Source organism: Taudactylus pleione, unplaced genomic scaffold (assembly GCF_031769625.1).
Source record: "Taudactylus pleione unplaced genomic scaffold, aTauple2 ptg000102l, whole genome shotgun sequence".
Classification (NCBI taxonomy): domain Eukaryota; kingdom Metazoa; phylum Chordata; class Amphibia; order Anura; family Myobatrachidae; genus Taudactylus; species Taudactylus pleione.
The window spans coordinates 5,554,718-5,574,305 of record NW_028284504.1 but is presented as its reverse complement, the minus strand read 5'-3'; the positions used below and the strand labels follow the sequence as shown (position 1 = coordinate 5,574,305).

The following is a 19,588-nucleotide window of genomic DNA, read 5'->3' as shown; positions in this document are numbered from 1 at the left end:
TCGTGAAGGGGCCAAATCTGGACTGTATGATGGATGTGGCATTATTGCCCACCCCATTTTGGCAATGGCCGCAGAAGTGTGAGGTCTGGCATTGTCGTGGTGTAAGATGACATTTGACCGTCGAATTCTTGACCTTTTTTTGCGGATGGCTTCTTTCGGCTTCTTAAGTGTATTAATGTATTGATCACTGTTGATTGGTTTTGTTTCAAGTAATCAATGAGAATAACACCTCGGCAATCCCAGAAGAATGTGGCCATGACTTTGTTTATGGATCGCTTTGATTTAAACTTTTTGGGCCTAGGTGAACTTAGGTATTTCCATTGCTTTGATTGGGCCTTTGTTTCTGGGTCATAAAGGAATACCTAGGTCTCATCTCCTGTAATGCCAGTTTCCAAAAACATCTCAGGGTTGGCTTCAAAGTTGGTCATAAGGTCATTGCACACTTCCACCCTCTGGGCCTTATGATCCCTGGTTAATTGCTTTGGAACCCATTTAGCACACAGTTTACGATATCCCAAATCATTGATTAGTGTATTTACAGTGCCATGGCTACATTCAAGTTCACTGATATCTCTGATGGTCACACAATGGTCTTTCTGAATCATGGCATCAACTTTGTGTCAGTTCTCTGCTGTCACTGCAGTTGATGGTCTGCCACCACGAGGTTTGTCGCACACGGACTATTCTCCCATTTGAAAATGCTTCATCCACCTTCTGACATTGCTATAGTCAATTGTATGCTCACCATACACTTTTTTTCAGTCTTCTGTGGATTTCTGTAGCATTGCAGCCTTCTTTTTCCAGAAATTCAATGACGGCTCTTTGTTTCATCTTGGATTCCATGGTATTTCTTGGAGTACCTAAACAAAACTACATATATAGTTAGCAGACATATTAAACTACAAACTGAAATAATATGCAACATTTGAAACTTTGTCAGAGTTATGAGCATTTAGGCATTACTTTTTGAACAACCCTTGCATCTTTAAAACTCACTGTGCAGTGCGCAAGTGGTGCCTGGATGATTCCATTTTACTACACCCCTCAACCCTTTCAGACACTAAAACAGCTTTGCTCCATTATTTTAGTGAAAACACTGCACCCGATATTTCTAGAATCTGGGTACTACTTTAGACGATGAGGAGTGGTCTGAGGTCTGGGAAAATGCTACCTCTAGCTCTTTGCGTCAGAATTAAAGAAAATATCTATAAACTACTATACAGATGGTACTATGGGCCTGATTCAGAGCTGAACGCTCTGACCAGAGCGCTCGCTCTGAATCAGGGCTGTCCCAGCTAAATTTGGAGCGGCCTCCTGGCCGCTCTCATAGCTGTGGGTGACCACTCACAGCTTATGTGAGCGGCCAAAAAGATGGTCACGATGGTCAAAGACCATCGCGACCATCGGGCTTGTGACGAGAACCTGCGGTAGGGTCTCTCTTCCGCAAGCCCAGGAGTGATTTTGGCTCTATCAGAGCCAAAATCACTCCCACTGACATTATTACTGATGTCAGTGGGGCCGGACTCAGAGGGTAGGCGTTCCCATGGGAACGCCTCCACCTGGCAGTCACGCCCCCGGCACGCCCACCAAAGGAGGTGTGCTGTCAATCAACATCGACAGCACACCCCCTTTGGTGCGAGACCCGGAGCGACGTAGAGCCCGTCGCTATCTGGGTCTTGCGCATGCGCAGTGGGGCAACATCGACCCGTTTGCGAGCGTCCTTTGCTCGTGAACGGGTCTGAATGACCCCCTATGTGCCTTCTCGCTTGCACAGAATAGATCCTGATACATCAGATAGATGCCGGAGAGGATGTACATATGAGGGCACTTTTTTCCATATTTGGTGGTCCTGTCTAAAGGTGGTACCTTTTTGGAAGGAAGTTATTTAGTCTTATCACCGGTTTACTTAACATTCCCATTCCTTATGATCCAAAGTATTTTATCCTTCCTCTAGATCTCCCTATGTTGACTAGGCATTAAAATAAATTAATGCGTCACATAGTCTCTGCTACGACCTGCCAGTTTGCGGCAGGCTGGAAACAATCTGCCCCCCCCATCTATGCAGTCTATTTTATCCAGAGTATGGTATGTTTACCAAATGGAATACATGACTAGTATTATTAATCACTCTACGAAATCATTCCACAAAATATGGAATCCTTGGCTAGCCTCTCAAAATGTTCTTTCCCCTTTCGCCTTGTAATAGCCACCTATATATGGATATATTTTTTATTTAGTTTTTTTTTTGTTCTTGTCTTTTCTTTGCCTTTTTCTTTTCTTTCTCTGTCTCTCTCTTTCTCTATCCGGTTATAATATAAAATTGATCATATTATTGTCCGTTTTTTTTTGTATAGACCTGTTATTTGTTTGGTTTAAGTTTTTCATTATTGAGTTTTTTATTTGTCTTGGTCTTCATTGTATTCTATGATCTCTATAAAAATTTACATTAAAAAAAAAAGAATAAGTATTTTATTACTAACCACATCTGCCTTTCTTATGATGCAGGGCAATGCATAACATACTTTAGAACTGGCACCAGAATACTCCAGTCTACATGCAAAGCCTTGGATACAGCAGTTTTTGTAGAAATTGCAGAACTTGCCAGTTCTGAACTGCAGATATTCTGCTTCTATAGCAATAAGCTGAGCTTTTCATTTCAGACACCAGACCAGTTTCATGTTTCATCACTCCTAATTGATATTCACACTTCCTATACATGCTTTACAATTTGTCTATGGTTGTTGATTAAAATATAGCTCTTATTTTTCTTTCCTAACAGCACCAAACAGGAACTACAATTTATTTTCAAAGTGTAGCATCTGGCTATACTCTGTGAAGGCAGCCATTTTGCAGGCTGAAGTACTAGAGAGGTCGCTGATTTCTGGTGATCTAAACTAAGGCATAAGAATCTGAATAACAAGTATTAAGTAATTACCTTTGCAACTTGCAGCAATATATAAAATGGTAGTAAAATTATCCTTCCCCTCTAAATTGTTTAGATTTACTTATTTGGCATCAGAAGAAGTGTGAAATATAGAACAGACTGTCTGTGTTTAGATGGCGCTGAAAACACTTGGGGCATGCTTTATGGAAATGTTGGAGGCAGTGTCTGTATATAACAGTCTTCCTGGAAAATAGTCATATTTAAGTATGCCCTTTGCTACAGATGAGAATATTTGTGGCCCGTCAGGCCGCTATTACTTGTATTAAAAGCTAGTTAATCTTGTTAATTTAGTGTTATGTCTTAAATGGTATTATTCACTTAAACTGATAGCCTGTATTGTGCTCCTTGTTTAGTCACTGCTGTGAAAAACTGCCTGTAATGCTTTGCCCTGCACTTTAAAGGCTTGTTGTCCCATACAGAAGCCATCTGAGCCTGCGTGAGTGTATGTGACAATGGATTAATCACCATAAATCCACACATAGCAGCTTGGACAAAAAAGTGTGTTTGTCTAAGCTGCCATGACCAAGACTTGTTTCAAGTGTCTTATAGGAAGTCTTATGCTGGCTTACACTAGGTCAAACGGCTGAACCGCTGACCTATTGGACGATTTATCAGATGTTTGGTAAGTGCATATACACTTGCCAATGGTCCGCCCGATGTGTCGGGTCTGATGTCACAACTAGTCGGGCATTTAAATTTGTCTGCCCAATTGAGCTGTCACTCACTGCCGGGTCCTGCAGCATGTGTACAGGCAATTAGTAGGTCGCCCGTACACACCAGCAGATGCACCAATATATCTGCAGCTATATAGACCATCTGCTGTGCTGCACAGCTTATGAAATATGTCTGTGAACGACATTGTTCACAGACATATTGGGGGTACACACCTGTCAACACGCTCGCGGTACATGGGCCGATATATCGCCAAGTATGTACCCAGCTTTAGGTTACTCTGTTTGATAACCTACTACGGGATGTAGTTCTAAATCCCGACTGCTGAAGCCCGACAAGGGACTTAAGATAGGCGTCGAAATACATACATAAATAAACCGTCCCCTTATATTTCAGCTTTGAAGTATTTATAAGAGCCAAACAATTTAGCACATTAATCTGTTCAGACCACTAAGACAGGGCATAAAGTGGAATTTTTAATATGACAAAATAGTCATAATGCATAATGGTTCACCTTATTGACCACAATGAATATTATAATCTTAGTTTTTCCTGAAATTAGCATAGGAATAGCCATTTATTTGGGATTTTTCAAGAAACATACAAAGTAAACTTGTATACAGAAAAAAGGAGGAGAGTGTGTGACTGGGGTAAACGTATACATCATTGGTAAGAGTAAACTATACAAAGCAGTGTCATCACTACTTATGGTTCAGTATGTTTCCATATTCTGATGTTATACATGACATAACAATTCCACCTTTGTAAGAACCTTACCAGTGAAATGCAATGAAATCAGAAAGAGAATAAAAAAAAAAACGATAACAAGTATAACGAATATAACATGGAGGGAATCAGATAAGAGTATTTTAGCTGCATAATGATTTATTAGCTAATGTGCAAAGCTTTTGGTGGGCATAGGGTATATCAGAGCAGATATTAAAGCAGAGGTTGTCAAAATGGTACACAATGGTTTCTTGTGTAAAATATGGATTTTTTTTGTTTTGTTTTTTTTGCACCAAGAAGTTTTCATTTTTTTTGTTTTATCTTGTTCTCAAGTATCTAGAGCATCATAGTCATGCTACTACTAGATTGCCTTCATGGATAATTCAACAAGGAACCTTACTGCGCAGTTCAGCACGTTGACAGCCAGGAATGCTTGTTTTGCCGGATGGAAAGAGAATTAAAATGACAAAGATAACAGGATCTTGTGTGCTTTGGATTATTTGTGTTCCCCTTCCTTTGATGTAACACATGACTGTTTTTCATCTCTGGTTATCTTCTAATATATGCAGCAAGGTGGGGTGACATTGCCAGTGTGTCAGGAACCAGCTGTCACAATCCAGACAGAGTCCTGTGGAGCTGTTGACTTTTACCTTGCAGAATCAAAATTGAAGAGTAATGAGACATTTCTATCAAATTGCTATCTTGGCCACTGTGGTTTTATTCGCAGCTGGCTGATGAGGATAGATTTTGTGTAATGCCTTAGTTCAGACTGCACAAGAACTGTGGCATTAGCCCAATATAAGGCAACATTGTATAAGGCTCAATATGCTTGCAGACCTGTCCAACCTGTAGCTCTCCAGCTGTTGTGAAACTACAAGTCCCAGCATGCCTTACCAGCTGATCAGTGGAAGGGTATTCTGGGATTTGTAGTTTTACAACAGCTAGAGAGCCGCAGGTTGCCTAGGCTTGACTGCTGGGGTGACTTGAAAATAAGCACATCACATCTTTGTCTGCAGAATATCCTGGCACTTTATAAAGAAGTCATTAATAAGTGTTTTCAATAGAACATGCAAAACCGCACCAAAAGTGTGGAAATCTGTTTTTGTATGTTTAATGTACACAGCCAAGACACTTGAAAACTACGTATGTGTGAATGTGCTCATGATATTCAGCAGCTGTGTAATTATATAGCTTGTGTTACTACCTACCTGTACTTGGTCACACTGTCTGCAGATATATCTGCAGCTCTCAAATCTGCAGCTCTCCCGGTTGCTGAGAGATATACTGTATGTAATATGTAAGCAGCATTATCTGCGCTGGAATCGTTGGGTAGGTGAACAAGTTTGGTGGAAAGATCTGTAAATTCCATGTGTAGATCAGAAATTATACACTTTTATTTTAGGAGGGTTGGTGCAAAGTAAAACAACTACTTAATCTGTCCAATTTACCAACATACAAGTGGGGCTAAACTAAGGGGATACAATCAAAATGCCGACGGCCCGGAGGCCGTCTGTCTAAATCTCGGCATCTAAATACAGACACGGGACTAATGGCCCGTACACATGGGACGATCATCCTGGATGTTCGATATCAAACACCCAGCAACATGCACCAACCCCCAAACGACCAGCGATCACTATTCTGCTTATTCTACTTGACCTCTGAGCTGCTTTTGAAACTGTGGACCACCCTTTCCTGCACATCCTTCACTCCCTCGGTCTGTGTGATACTGCCCTCTCCTGGCTGTTCTCTCACCTTTCTGACCTTTCCATCTCTGTCTCCTCTCATGGCTCCACCCCCCTCCTCCCACTTTCACTAACAGTAGGTGTCCCCCAAGGTCCTGTTTTTGGGCCTCTCCTACTCTCTATACATTCTCTTTAAGTGAACTCATCAGCTCTTTTGACCTCTAATATCATCTTTATGCTGATGACACTCAGATCTACCTTACCTCCCTGATCTCTCCCCCTCTCTCCTAACTCGTATCTCCAACTGTCTCTATGCTATTTTTTCCTGGATATCCCAGTGCTTTCCTACTTTCCTAAACTTAACATGTCTAATTCCCCGTATCCACTATATGATATAATGAACGATATCGTTATTGTTCATTATATTGTGCAGTGGACATTGAGCCCATTCTGAACGATATATCTTTTAGTGCCGGCACCCTCTTGTCAGCTTGGACAGCAGGTCCGGGGGATGAGCGACGTTGTAAACGATCAGCGGGAGCGCGCACCACTGATCGTTGACGGCATATCCACTGCACGATATAATGAACTAAAACGATATCGTTCAATCGTTCATTATATCGTGTAGTGGATACGCGGCATAAGACTAAGCAGATCATTTTCCCTCCCTCCTGCATAACATCACCTCCCACAATTGAATTATCCATTGAAGGCATAAGCATCTCCTCTAGCCTCCAAGTGCGCTGTCTTGCAGTTATCCTTGACTTCTCCCTCTCCTTCTAATCACACATTTAGTTCCTCTAACAGTCCTCCCATTTCCATCTCAAAAATATTTCTAGAATCAGACCCTTTCTCACACTGGATGGTACAAAGTAAAGATGAGCGGGTTCGGTTTCCAGAGCTCCGAACCCACCCAAATATAGCAGAACCGAGTTGGATCCAAGCAGGCTCGGATGTTCCCGCCTTACTCTGATCTCTCAAATCGAGGCAAAACCATAGAGACGAAATCTCGCGGTTCGCGAGCTTTCGTCTTTATGATCAATGTATATAAGGGACCACGTGACGGACGCCATTTTACTCCGGCAGTGGAGACTGAACAGGGAGGGTGGGAAGTGTAGGGCTGGGAGAGGTGCTGGTGCTGTCTGCTGTGTCCTGGGCTGGTGACTGCTGATCCATTCTGGGCTGGTGCTGTGACAGCTGTCACTGTGCTGTCTGCTGTGTCCATCTGGGCTGTTGCTGATCCATCTGGGCTGTCTGTGCTGTCTGCTGTGTCCCAGGCTGGTGTTTTTCATGTCTGCTGTGTCCATCTGGGCCCAAATTCTGGACTAAAAAAAAAAAAAATCAATCAAAGTGTCTTTTATATTTTTCTGTGCGTGCGTGTTAGGCTTAACCACAGTACCGCACAAGATCCAGCCAGCAACGCAAGTTGCAAGCTAGTGCTGCCCGACTCCAGTCGTGATCAATCTCTGCTCTGGGCCCAAGTTCTGGAGCATTAAAAAATTAAAATCAATTCTTTTTTTCTAATAATTGTCTGTGTGTCTGTGCGTGTTAGGCTGAGCCGCACAAGATCTAGCAAGTCGGCAACGCAACCTAGTGCTGCCCGACTCCAGTCGTCATCAATCTGTGCTAAGGGCCCAAGTTCTGGACCCGAAAACCCTCCCACAAAAAATAGTGTATTTTGTCTATTTTTATTTTCTGTGTGTGCGTGTTAGGCTTAGCCACACAAGATACAGCAACGCAACCTAGTGCTGCCGACTTCAGTCGTCACCAATCTGTGCTCTGGGCCCAAGTTCTGGACCCGAAAAAAAAAAAAAAATGTCTCTTGTGCATATTTTTTTTCTGTGTGCACACGACTGCACGCGTGTGAATTTTGTAACCACACCTTGGCTACACTATTGGTGCTTGTGACACTGCTTCAAGACCGCAGAAAATATGGAGGGCTGTCACATGACAAGAGAGCAAGGCCAAGAACCACATTTTGTAGCTGCCGCCAGCAGTCATCATGATAATGCAAGGCCGTCAACTTCCTTGTCCTCTATGAAGGCCCATGCCTTCAATCCTCAAGGGTATCCCAACCATCATCATTGCACAGTCCTCAACATTAATAATTATATCAATCAGTTTTGAGCCAGCAAGCTGGATGCAACCTTTTTGGCCCTTTAACTAGATGAAAAAAAATCAATATTAGGAGCTGTGAGGTAACCAAAATTGACTGGAAACGAGTGGAAATAAATGTTTATTGAGGTTATTAATACTGTAGGAACAAAAAAGGCACATTTTATGTGATTTTTAGCTGTTTTTTTTTATTTTTTTAAGAAAAAAATCCAGATCCAAAACACGAAAACAAAACACCAAGGGAAAAAAATCCAAAACCAGATTCAGATCCAAAACCAAAACACGAGGGTCCGTGCACATCTCTAGTACAAAGACCCTCTAGTCATCACCAGATTGGACTACTGTAACCGCCTCCTATCTGGCCTCCCTGACTCCCACCTCTTGCCACTCCAATCTGTCCTCAATGCTGCTGCCCGGTTCACCTTACTCTCCAAACATACTACATCTGCCTCCCCTCTCCTACAAGCCCTACACTGGCTCCCATTGCCCTTCAGAACCCATCTCAATTTTCTCACACTCACTTACAAAGCTCTCCCCCAATTCTCTCCCAATTTACATCTCTGCCGCCCACCCTCTTCACTCCTCAAATGAATGCTGCTCTCATCTTAACCCACTCATCCATGCTCAATGTCTACCCCATATGTGTCAGTGTCACCCCTGTCTGTCTACCCCCCCCCCCCTTTAGATTATAAACTCTCACGAGCAAGGCGCTCTTCCCTCATGTGATTTTCCTTCCTTTGCTTATACTATATTCTACTTCATACACCCTACAAAGGCACCTAACCCTTGGTTTCTGCCACCATGCTGCTTATTTGAGTGTTAGGACCACTGATGCAGTGTTTATAAATTATGAACTTGTATTGCATTGTCTTGATCGGTAAGTCACTCTTTTCTTCTTTTTGCTTATTTGTTAGGCGCTGCGGAACCCTTGTGGCACCATATAAAAAAAAGGATGATGATAATATTGCTACTATGCTCCATTTGCTTATTAATAATGTATTTTGGTATATTGTGCTGGGACGCTGAGAGAGTTATTACCATGCCCTGTGAGTGCTGAAACGATTAAGTCCTGGCGCTCAGTGTTGGGCAAAAAAAAGGTTATAAAATATATTTTAAAAGTTGAAGTGTCAGACTGATTCTGGTGGCTGAGGCACTGTAGAGATTAAATCTGCATGCTGAATAGCCTGGATTCCTGTGTTGACATATGCAGCTTGCAGCCAACAGCAGTAAGTCCTTGGGCTACAGTGTGATAGCTAGGTATATATAACTAAGCAATGCAAATGTGACTTTTGGTCCAGAGGAGATGTGGAGCACCTCTCTGATGACTTTGGTGCTGCGGCCCTGTATGTGGATGGAGCTCTGAAGTGCCGAGGTGGGTTTCCCTGCCCTGGCAGTCCACTGTAGTTCCCTAGATTGAAGCATCTCCACTTAGCAAGGCAGGCTGGGATTGGCCAGTCAATGTGATCAGGAAGTTTTTAGGTCTACCAGCCAGACTGATAGGTGCCCAGGAGGAGAGTAGGTTATACCTCTTTCTCCCTGGCAGCCATGAAGACCAAGGGGATAATTTTCCATCTTGCCACTAGTTACATTGTAAATGACTGTGCATTTAATCCAGCCTGAGGAATTGTTAAAGGGACAGGTGGTAGAATTACCTCCTGCTGTATATTTGTGTCTGGACTGAATGTAAAGGAGTCTCTGAGCTTATGTAACTCATATATGCTTGAAAATCTTATGAGAGCACTGTTTTTTTTCCAGGACATTGTGTTGGAGCCAGATACGTCCTCTATGGTTCAACAACACTTTTTTTTTTTTTGTACTCTTTGACCAATAGATAAGCGCAGGCACTTATCCATCTCTCCTTTGCAGGGGTGTATCTAGGGGTCCGAGCACCCCTGGCAAAGTAAAGGACTGGCGCCCCCCCATATTTGAATAGGTAAGGCGCATGTGCCGAAACCCCATATCTATATTTATAATAACTTTACCTGCCCATTAATAACAGCACAGAAAAACCCTGTCACCTTGCAGCCCCCCTCTGCACAGCCCTCATCACAGCCCCTCATACCTTAGCCCCTCACTGCATAGCGTTCCTCAGCACAGCCACCCTCACTACACAGCCCATGCATTTATATACACGCACACACACACGAGCACACTTACTCACAGCACACATACGCACACTTACTCACAGCATACATACATACATATACACAAATAAACACAAACATGATTACACACAGCATAGACACACATACACGAAAGCAAGCTTACTTACAAAACCGAGGGCTGAGGAAGGAGGAGGAGGGTCGCTGCCGGGGTCCAGCGGAGCTGCTGCTGCTACTCAGCAAGCGTAGCTGCTCCCGCCTCAGCCAGATCCTCTGCAGAGAGCACTGGAAATCAGAGCTCTCTATCTGAGGAGCGACAGCTCCTTCGCACCTGGCGCCGCGGGTGACCCGCGGCCAATGCATTCAGAGACGGGGGACAAATTTAGTCTGTCGGGGGGGTGTTGAGTACGCGTGCGCATATGCAGCCTCCTCACCTCTCCCCGCCAGCCACAGTAAACTTACCTGCCGTCTCCTGCACAGCGGGGGACTGGCTTCTGCAGCGGTGTGTTGGTGGCGGCAGCATCGCCATCATTAGTGAGGACTCACTGGAGCTGATGGGCGGGCCGGCACTTGCTGCCCGCCCAAACGTCGCGGCCATCCTAACGGCTCCTCAGCGCAGGGCAATATGGGAATGGACTGGGAGAGACGTCATGACGTCTCCCAGTCCCAAGAGACCCTACAGGAGGTGGGGGAAAGACTCCATGTGACTGGGCACTAATTGAGTTCGCTACCCTCTGGCCGTGGGTGGCACTGCCGGGAGGCGCCCCCCCGTTGGCCGGCGCCCCTGGCAAGTGCCATCCTGGCCATAGGGTAGATACGCCCCTGCTCCTTTGTCCTGAGTTGATCCAAATGTGTCTGAGACCACCCTTCGCTCCTTACCAAAGAAAGGAATAGTTGCTACCAATCAGGGTGCTGCAGCAGCGTTACCACACACTCGTGCACACACCAATCACTTTATCAATGCGCTATCAATTTCCTAGAATATCAATACTCATATATCCTAGTATTATAATTTACAATTTATTAACAACCAACAATATGTGCAATGCTTTTACAGAGCAGTTGACAATAAAAATGTTAACAACATACATATACCATGCAGTAAACACTAATAATCACTGTCACGTTTGGTTTAGTGAAATCCCCTACTAAGGGGATGGAAGCTGATGTCCCTGGAGGAGAGAGAAGTCGGAGGCATGGGGCCTATTTATATGATCTCCTCATCTACAAATACAAAACGTTCGCGAGACCTGTCCAAAGGCGCGGAGTCTCACCAACTGGGAGGTGTTCATCAGTGACCCCTCCAAGCGGGATATGGGTTTAAGCTGCACCCAGCGGGCAGGTCGTGGCCCTTTGGACAAGTGTCTGATACTGTGGAAATAGAGACAAGTGAGGAGGAACTCTCTCTCTCTCTTACCTTTGATCTATGTCTTCTGCAGAGATGCTTAAGGGAACTGCTCCTTGCAGGTAATGGAACACACTGAGTTTTACGCCGGGGCCGGTTACTAGAGTGTGACGTCAGGCCCACGGCGGCAGCAGCAGTGTGAGAGAGTAGGTAAGAGGAGGGGACGGAGCAGATGTGAGGGGAAAAGAGGGGAGGAGAGCGGTCCGACCGCCTCCTGTGCTACAGACCATAGCAGTCAGAGCCGTAAATATACTTTTTGGTGCCCTGTGCCAGAAAGAGCATTGGTGCCCCCCTCATTTTTCAAAGGGACATAATGCACCCAAAAAAGGGCCATGGCTTCATGGGGAAGGGCCAGGGAAGAGATATGGGAGGCCAGGAGATGCTGGGGATGAAATAAGAGGAAGCTACAAGCAAAAATTATAATAAACAGAAATTTGACAGGCCCAAACAGAGCCCCCTGACCTGTGGTGCCCTGTGCCATGGCACCGTCCGCACTACCCTAGCTATGGCCCTGATAGCAGTGTACTGCCGCCGGACATTCCACCACCACTGATGTAGTGTGCGATGCAGGCATGTTCGGGCCCTTTCTGCCTGTGATGGACCATGCAGTGACGGAGCCCGAACATGCCTGCAGTGCACCCTGCATCACTGGAATAGCAGAGCAGGCAGCAGTTCCATTAGGTTAGTCTGTGGGCCCCTAGAATCATGGGGCCCAGTACGGATGTGCCACTAGTCCCCCCCTGTTGCCGGGCCTGACTGTTGCACAAAGAGTTGGCACTTGTATCGCACACAGACAAGATGTTCGGACGCACTGTTGCACAAGGAGTTGGCACTTGAGACTCTATGAAATCACGTAGGGAACCTGGAACAAAGTAACAGCAAGTATACACTAGGTAGCGACAATATTGCACAGGCAGCTTACTTCTGTCCGGAGACTGGCTTTATACGCTAAGGTAGCTGATCATTGGTAGACAGCATCAGCTGACCACCACCATGCTACCATTGGGTAAAGGGAAGTCAGGTGATGTGAACTGTCATGGCGGCGTCCATGATGGCAACCGCAGCAACAAAGACACAGCGCAGCTCATTGGTGTCCACATGGCCCTAAGTATAATGCTCAGCGCGTCACCTGCCACCGCACCTGACGTCTGACCACCCGAAGGATCAGGGGAAGCCGGCACTGTGGTGAGTAACAGCCTATCCTAGGCCGCAACCTGACAATCACCTTTTGTCTGAAGGAATTATATTTGCTGGCTAAAGTAAGCATATGGAGATGGACAGCCCCAGTTTGACTGGGTCTCCTAAGTCTGGAACTGAGGGAAATGGGTAATGCACTCTTACTCCATGCCTATACTCTCCTCTGCCATCCATCCCCTAGGCCTTCATCACTGGTGTGGGTAGATTAATTCCTCCCGCATCTTTCCATTCATTTTTCATTTAATATTTTGATTAGATTCTTAACTTGGTCCCATGACCACTTATAACTCTGATTCCATATTTATTAGTATGACGCTGAAATGAAGATTCGAGCTGAACGATCTCCCGCGTGTGCTAGATGATGGATATCGATTATCCAGCACACCACGAACCCGCCAACGATCGTGGGTCCCTATAGTAAACTGGTCGATACCGACCAGGTTGGCCTGCATGCATGGGCAATGGACAACATCGTTATCATCCATACGTGCCCGTGCATCGCAGGTCGTTGGTGAGTTGGAGGCACTGAAAAATGCACGATAACAATATGATCGATATCGTTCATATAGTGCATTTTAATCGTACCGTGTGTACGCACCATTAGTCTAAGCAGAAATTGTCTGCTTGATGGTATATGGGAGACCTCTATAATTATTATTATTATTATTATTATTATTATTATTATTATTAAGGTTCCTAATATGGGTATCACTCTTATTTCTATGGTGGATCTCACTTTGGCCCTCGATTCTGTTGTGTGAAGGGCAACGTTCTGATATGATTCTTGAGAGTGCTTCTTTTGAAGTTTGGGTTATCATAAAGTTTATTTTTTGTTCTTTAGGTTCCATAGGGGATCCACAGGGATACCATGGGGGTGTGTGTGGTTGGAGTGACCCGGGCACCAAACAGTTAAGCTTTAGCTCCAAGGATGCCCCGGTACTCCTCCACATATACCCCGCCCCAATTTTTCATTTGGTGCTGGACAGGATCAGTCACACCTCTTATAACAGGTGGACTGCTTTGGCAGTCCCAAGCTTTTAATTTTATTAGTTTTATTTTTTTCTGTTCACCAGGAGTCCTCAACTGGGAAGCGGACTTCATAAGCCGTCAGGACATACACGCTGGAGAGTTGGCTCTCCACGCGGATGTCTCTACACTCCTGGTGGACAATTGGTGACTGCCAGACGTAGACCTCATGGCCTCACGTCACGACCACAAGGTCCACAGGTATGGGTCCAGGACCAGAGACCCCTCAGCCGCTTTCGTGGATGTTCTGGCAGTCAGGTGGGACTTCAATCTCGCATACCTTTTCCACCGATCTCCCTCCTCCCGAGGGTACTTCGGAAGTTTAAGCAGGAAGGTGGCACGGTGATACTAATACTACCAGCCTGGACCGGGCGACATTCGTTCACCGACCTACGGAGTGTCTCCATAGACACTCCGTTTCCACTTCCTCTACGGCAGGATCTACTAGCTCAGGGTCCTTTGGGGTCCTTGCCTGCACTCGGACCTACCTTGTCTGTCTTTGACGGTGTGGCTCTTGAGTCAACCCTCTTAAGAGCCAATAGTTTCTCTCACTCAGTGGTCCAGACAATGCTCAGGGCGCATAAGCCTGCTTCAGCCTGCATCTATTACAGAGTTTGACACTCTTACTTTCAATGGTGCTCTCCCAGAGGCTACAGTTTTTATGGTCTCCCGGGTGCTTGCCTTTTTCCAGGCTGGGTTAGACCTTGGTCTCCACCTGGCCTCCCTTAGAGTTCAGGTTTCTGCTCTGTCAATCTGGTTCCATGGAAGGATTGCTCCCATGCCTGATGTTAGAACATTCTTTCAGGGGGTTCTCAGTCTTCAACCTCCTTTTGTTCTTCCGGTAGCTTTGTCCTTGGTTCTCAGTGCTCTACAGGCTCCCCCGTTTGAACCTCTAGACTCTGTAGACCTGAAGTGGCTGACAGCGAAGATGCTCTTTCTCCTCACTATCTCTTCTGCCCGCAGGGCATCTGATTTGGCAGCACTCTCCTGTCGCTCCCCATTTTTGATCTTTCATCCTGACAGAGCTGTTCTCCCTACCAGGGCTGAGTACCTCCCTAAAGTGGTATCCCAGTTCCATTTGAATGAAGAGATTGTAGTTCCGGCCTTCCAGTCCTTAGATCTTTCTACAGATGAAGCTTCCCTGGATGTGATTCGTGCTTTTCGCATCTACGTGGATTGTACAAATTCCTTGAGAAAATCATATTCTCTTTGTGTTGTATGGCTTTCACAAGCAAGGCTGGCCAGCTAACAAACAGACTCTGGCTCGATGGCTCCACATGACAATCTCTCAGGCCTACACATAAGCTAATCTTCCTGTTCCAAATAGGGTTACAGCTCATTCTACTCTGTCTGTGGAACCCTCGTCGGAAGTTCGACGTGGCACTTCTGCAAGGCAGCAACATGGTCTTCATCCACACCTTTCTCAGTTTCTATGGCTTTGATACCTTTGCCTCTCAGGATGCTTCCTTTGGGCTTCCCCACCCTTAGGGAAAACTGCTATGGGACATCCCCATGGTATCCCTGTGGGTCCCCTATGGACCCTGAAGAAGAAATTAAGAGTTATGGTAGACTTACCTTTGTTAACTGTATTTCTTCGAAGTCCATAGGTCAACAGGGAGCCCACCCTGACGCACCTGGCCTCATTGGTTAATTTCTCTCTTGATCACTGATTCCTTCATCTTCTGGGAGAGGGTTTCTTTAGAGTATTGTTCTTCTGTCTCTTCTTTCATGCTCCTGCCTTGGGTTTGTTTACAAAACTGTCTGCCTGTCGCTGGGGGCGTGGTATATGCGGAGAAGGACTGGGCATCCTGGGAGATAAAGCTTTACTGTTTGGTGTCCGGATAACTCCAACCACACACACCTCCATGGTATCCATGTGGATCCTATGGACTTCGAAGAAATAGAGTTAACAATGGTAAGTCTACCATAACTCTTAATTTTTCAGTAATCCTTTTTCTTTTTAGTTTTCAGACAACCCTGTGTATTTGTTGTTAATAGGACCAAGGATGTTGTCCTATTGGCTTTCGAAAGCTCCTTTGGGCAACAGAACAAGATGGAAACAGAATATTGCCATCTTTTCAGTACACTGTTGTGTGCCTTAACTTTTAATTACTCCCTGATACTCTATTCCTGTCCTTGGGCTTCTGTCAATACACATTACAGCTCATTTCACTTCACTTTCATACTGTTCATATTTTTACAGAATACTATATTACATTACTACTTCACAGTAAAAATTTAAAGAGCTGTATTTCAGCAGAAACTTTTTCCTTCATTTTCCTTTGGATCAAAAGTGCATGAAGCAGCCATAACTTTCTCTTCTTGCTCAATTTCTTCTGGCTTGACTATTGCCAGTTCAGTGGGTGCAGTGGCTACTTGGTTCGGGGAGCCTGCAGCTGCTTTACATCCTGCAGTGATAATGATGATTATTACTTGTTGGGCTATTGTCTGCACCCCCTATTATCACAGAACACACACAATGAATCCTAAAATGAAGAGCAGAGTAAGGGGCACTTGAGATCTGACTGCATCACCTCAATAACCCAATATAAAATTTGCTAAGGGTTCTGGCGATTAGCCCAGCTTATGAAGCAGTGGCGTATCTAGAATGGTTGTAGGATATACAATCTTAAGGGAGATATATACTAGATAGTGTCATAAAATCTTCCAGGCTTTAACAGGAACACACAAGATTAAAGATGAAACCAGCCCATAAAACATCACACAGGTATACATAACGTGTTTGAAAATCGCCCCACTGACAAGACTTTCTTTCTTTCTTTCTTTCTTTCTTTCTTTCTTTCTTTCCTTCCTTCCTTCCTTCCTTCCTTCCTTCCTTCCTTCCTTCCTTCCTTCCTTCCTTCCTTCCTTCCTTCCTTCCTTCCTTCCTTCCTTCCTTCCTTCCTTCCTTCCTTCCATTGGGACACAGAAGTATTGTGTTCCAGTGTATAATAGTACAATACCAATTACATTTAATAAAAAACATAAAGGGAAACAAGAAAGGGAAGGAATTACTTGTATAATATAATAGTATAAACTTAAAGGTTCATTACTACAAAACTCATTTAATCCAAATTCTAAATTTAGTCCTTCCACAGCCAGGGTTTTTAATTTAGAAGCCCATTTAATTTCAGTTTGGGCCCGTTTTATTTCTGTTATTATATATTTAGTTTTCAGATCTTCTTTATGGACCTTGTCTTTGTCAGATGGCGTATATGTGCTGGTAGTGGGTGGACTGCATCTTGCCCGGAGTTCGCTTGCCCTTGGGGGGTTAAGGTACTGTCCATCACTACCAGCTTATATATACCTGCAAAATTTGTGAAACCAAGGTTGATAAATAAGATCTAAAATAACAGTGTGGTTAATTTCAAATGTCCTATCTGTAAAAGGCACTACATCATCACAATCTCTGCTAGTTCTCTGACCTGCAAAGAAAAAGCTGTTCTTGAATTCGGCTTCTCATCATGATCACTTACTCAGTGAATTAGATTGGTAGTACTCTGCTCCATGATGCGTGTGAACACCCTCATGTCAAAGTTTTTCAAAATCCTATGTTTTTCAAATTTTTGGTACAAACCCATCTATATGTGTGCACATTTATTCATAATTAATTACTGAACAACTACATCTGGTGGATGCCTTTAAAACCCTCTAATCTCCTCTTTTTCTGCTTTATCCTGGAAATTGCTGCTGTTCATCCTAGTTTTAGGAGATGTACTGTGGGGCATCTGGTAGATAATGGAAACTGTATGGAATTAACTGTATACCAAGCTGCAGTGGCATATTGCTCTACATTGTTTATATCATCAGTGTTCTCCCCAGAATTTTTTTCCAGCCAGGTGACATCCAAAAGTAGCCGGGTGAGTGCCTTCGCAATTATGTGCGCGCCGGGAAAAGGGGTATCTCCCTTACCAATCCAGCCCGACAGGTCTCAGGCTGCTCCCCCACTGGCTTTCAGTCAAAAGTGCCCATTATACAGTGCCCCCTGTAGTTTTCCCCTTTATGCATTGCCCCCTGTAGTTTAACTTTGCTCTTATGCATTGCCCCCTGGCTGAAGTAGTGCCCCCAGACTGGTCCCTTATGTAGTGCCCCCAGGCTCAAATAGTGCCCCCAGACTGGCCCCTTATGCAGTGCCCCCAGACTGGCCCCTTATGCAGTGCCCCCAGGCTTAAATAGTGTCCCTTATGCAGTGCCCCCAGGCTGGCCCCTTATGCAGTGTCCCCAGGTTTAATAGTGTCCCTTAATTAGTGCCCCCAGACTTAATTAGTGCCCCCAGACTGGTCCTGGCCCCAGCCCAGCACTTACCTTTACTTGCTGGGCGCTCCCGCTGACTGGATCTAACTAGATCCAGCAGGCGCGCGGGGCAGGCTCCTCAGGTCGCGGGTGACGTCATGACGTCACCCGCGCAGTGCATCACTGGGAATGCTGGCCTCTGAAGCGATCGGAGGCTTCTTTAGCCTCCGGTCACTTCAGAGGCCAGCATTCCACAGCGGGGGTCGGCGGGGAAAAGTGCCGGGCGGCAGGCTGTTTCTGCCAGGCGAAGCGCCCGCATAAAACAGCCTGGGGAGAACACTGTATCATCAATTTATAGCAGGGGTTCTCAACTCCATTCTCATGTACTACCAACAGGTCATGTTTTGTGTATTTCTTTAATTTAATTATGTCACCCGCTTTCGCAGACTGAAATCCTCAAAACATGACTGGGAAAACTTGAGGGTTGAGATTGAGAATCACTAATTTATAGCATGAAAGAATATGGTGACTTACATGTTTAGTATGTCATAGTTGCCCACTGTCTGACAGCTTTCGGGAGACTCCCGGTTCATTGTGGAGTCTCCCGCTATCCCGGAAAATAAAATAAACCCCCCAATTGCCCCGTTGGGAATTTGGACTGCACATGCGCGAGTCCGGATGTGATGAATGAGAGTGTGAGGGTCCTTAAAAAAATGTCTTGGGCTTACATCTCCTGTCAACCCAAGGCTGTGTCTGACTGTCGCACGTTGCGGTGAGCAGTTCTGGTTGGGCAGCTCCTCACCCAGAAGCTGCGGCCTGGGAATGGGGGCAGGCAGCTGGGGACTCCCCGCAAGGTCTGCAGTTCCCGTCACCACCTCCTCTTCCTCCATCCACAGCAGGGGCGGACATGGTGGACGAACCTCCGTTCATGTTGGGATGACCGCACTTCAAACAAGTGGGTGATCCCGCTCCGCAGTGAGAGCAGGGTGCATGATGCTCTGCTCTCATTGGCTGCCTCTGCTGTCCATCAGTATATGGTCGGGTAGTCTGGGGGTCTGCTGCTAGTCAGATTGGATAGCACAAGTTGGTGAGGGCGTGGTCAGGGGGAAGTGAGGCAGGGCAATGTCCTGTGTGTTTCATACCATAGAGGATGAAGTATGTACTGTCCTATAGTCATGTATGTGCTATGCTACAGTCATGTCCTCAGCAATGTATGTAGTGCCCTATTGTCATGTATGTACTATCCTGTAGTCATGTTAGTACTTTTCTATAGTCCTGTATGTGTTGTCCTATAGTCCTTTGTGCTTTTCATAGTCATATCCTATAGTCATATGTGTTGTCTCATGTAGGTTTGCTGTCTCATATGTCCTATAGTCATGTTCTATTCTATGCGATGCAAATAAAATGCACAAGCAGACTTTGTTGATTAACATTATTTGCGGCATGTGTATGTTCTGTGTGCAGCGTAGTCTGTAATATCACA

The 19,588-nt window shown here is 45.2% G+C and overlaps 1 protein-coding gene across 9 annotated transcripts in view; it reads left to right on the top strand.

Annotated features, from left to right (window-relative positions):
• TANC2 (tetratricopeptide repeat, ankyrin repeat and coiled-coil containing 2) overlaps positions 1–19,588 on the top strand; it is a 632,660-nt gene that overhangs the window by 102,006 nt on the left and 511,066 nt on the right. The window lies entirely within an intron of this gene.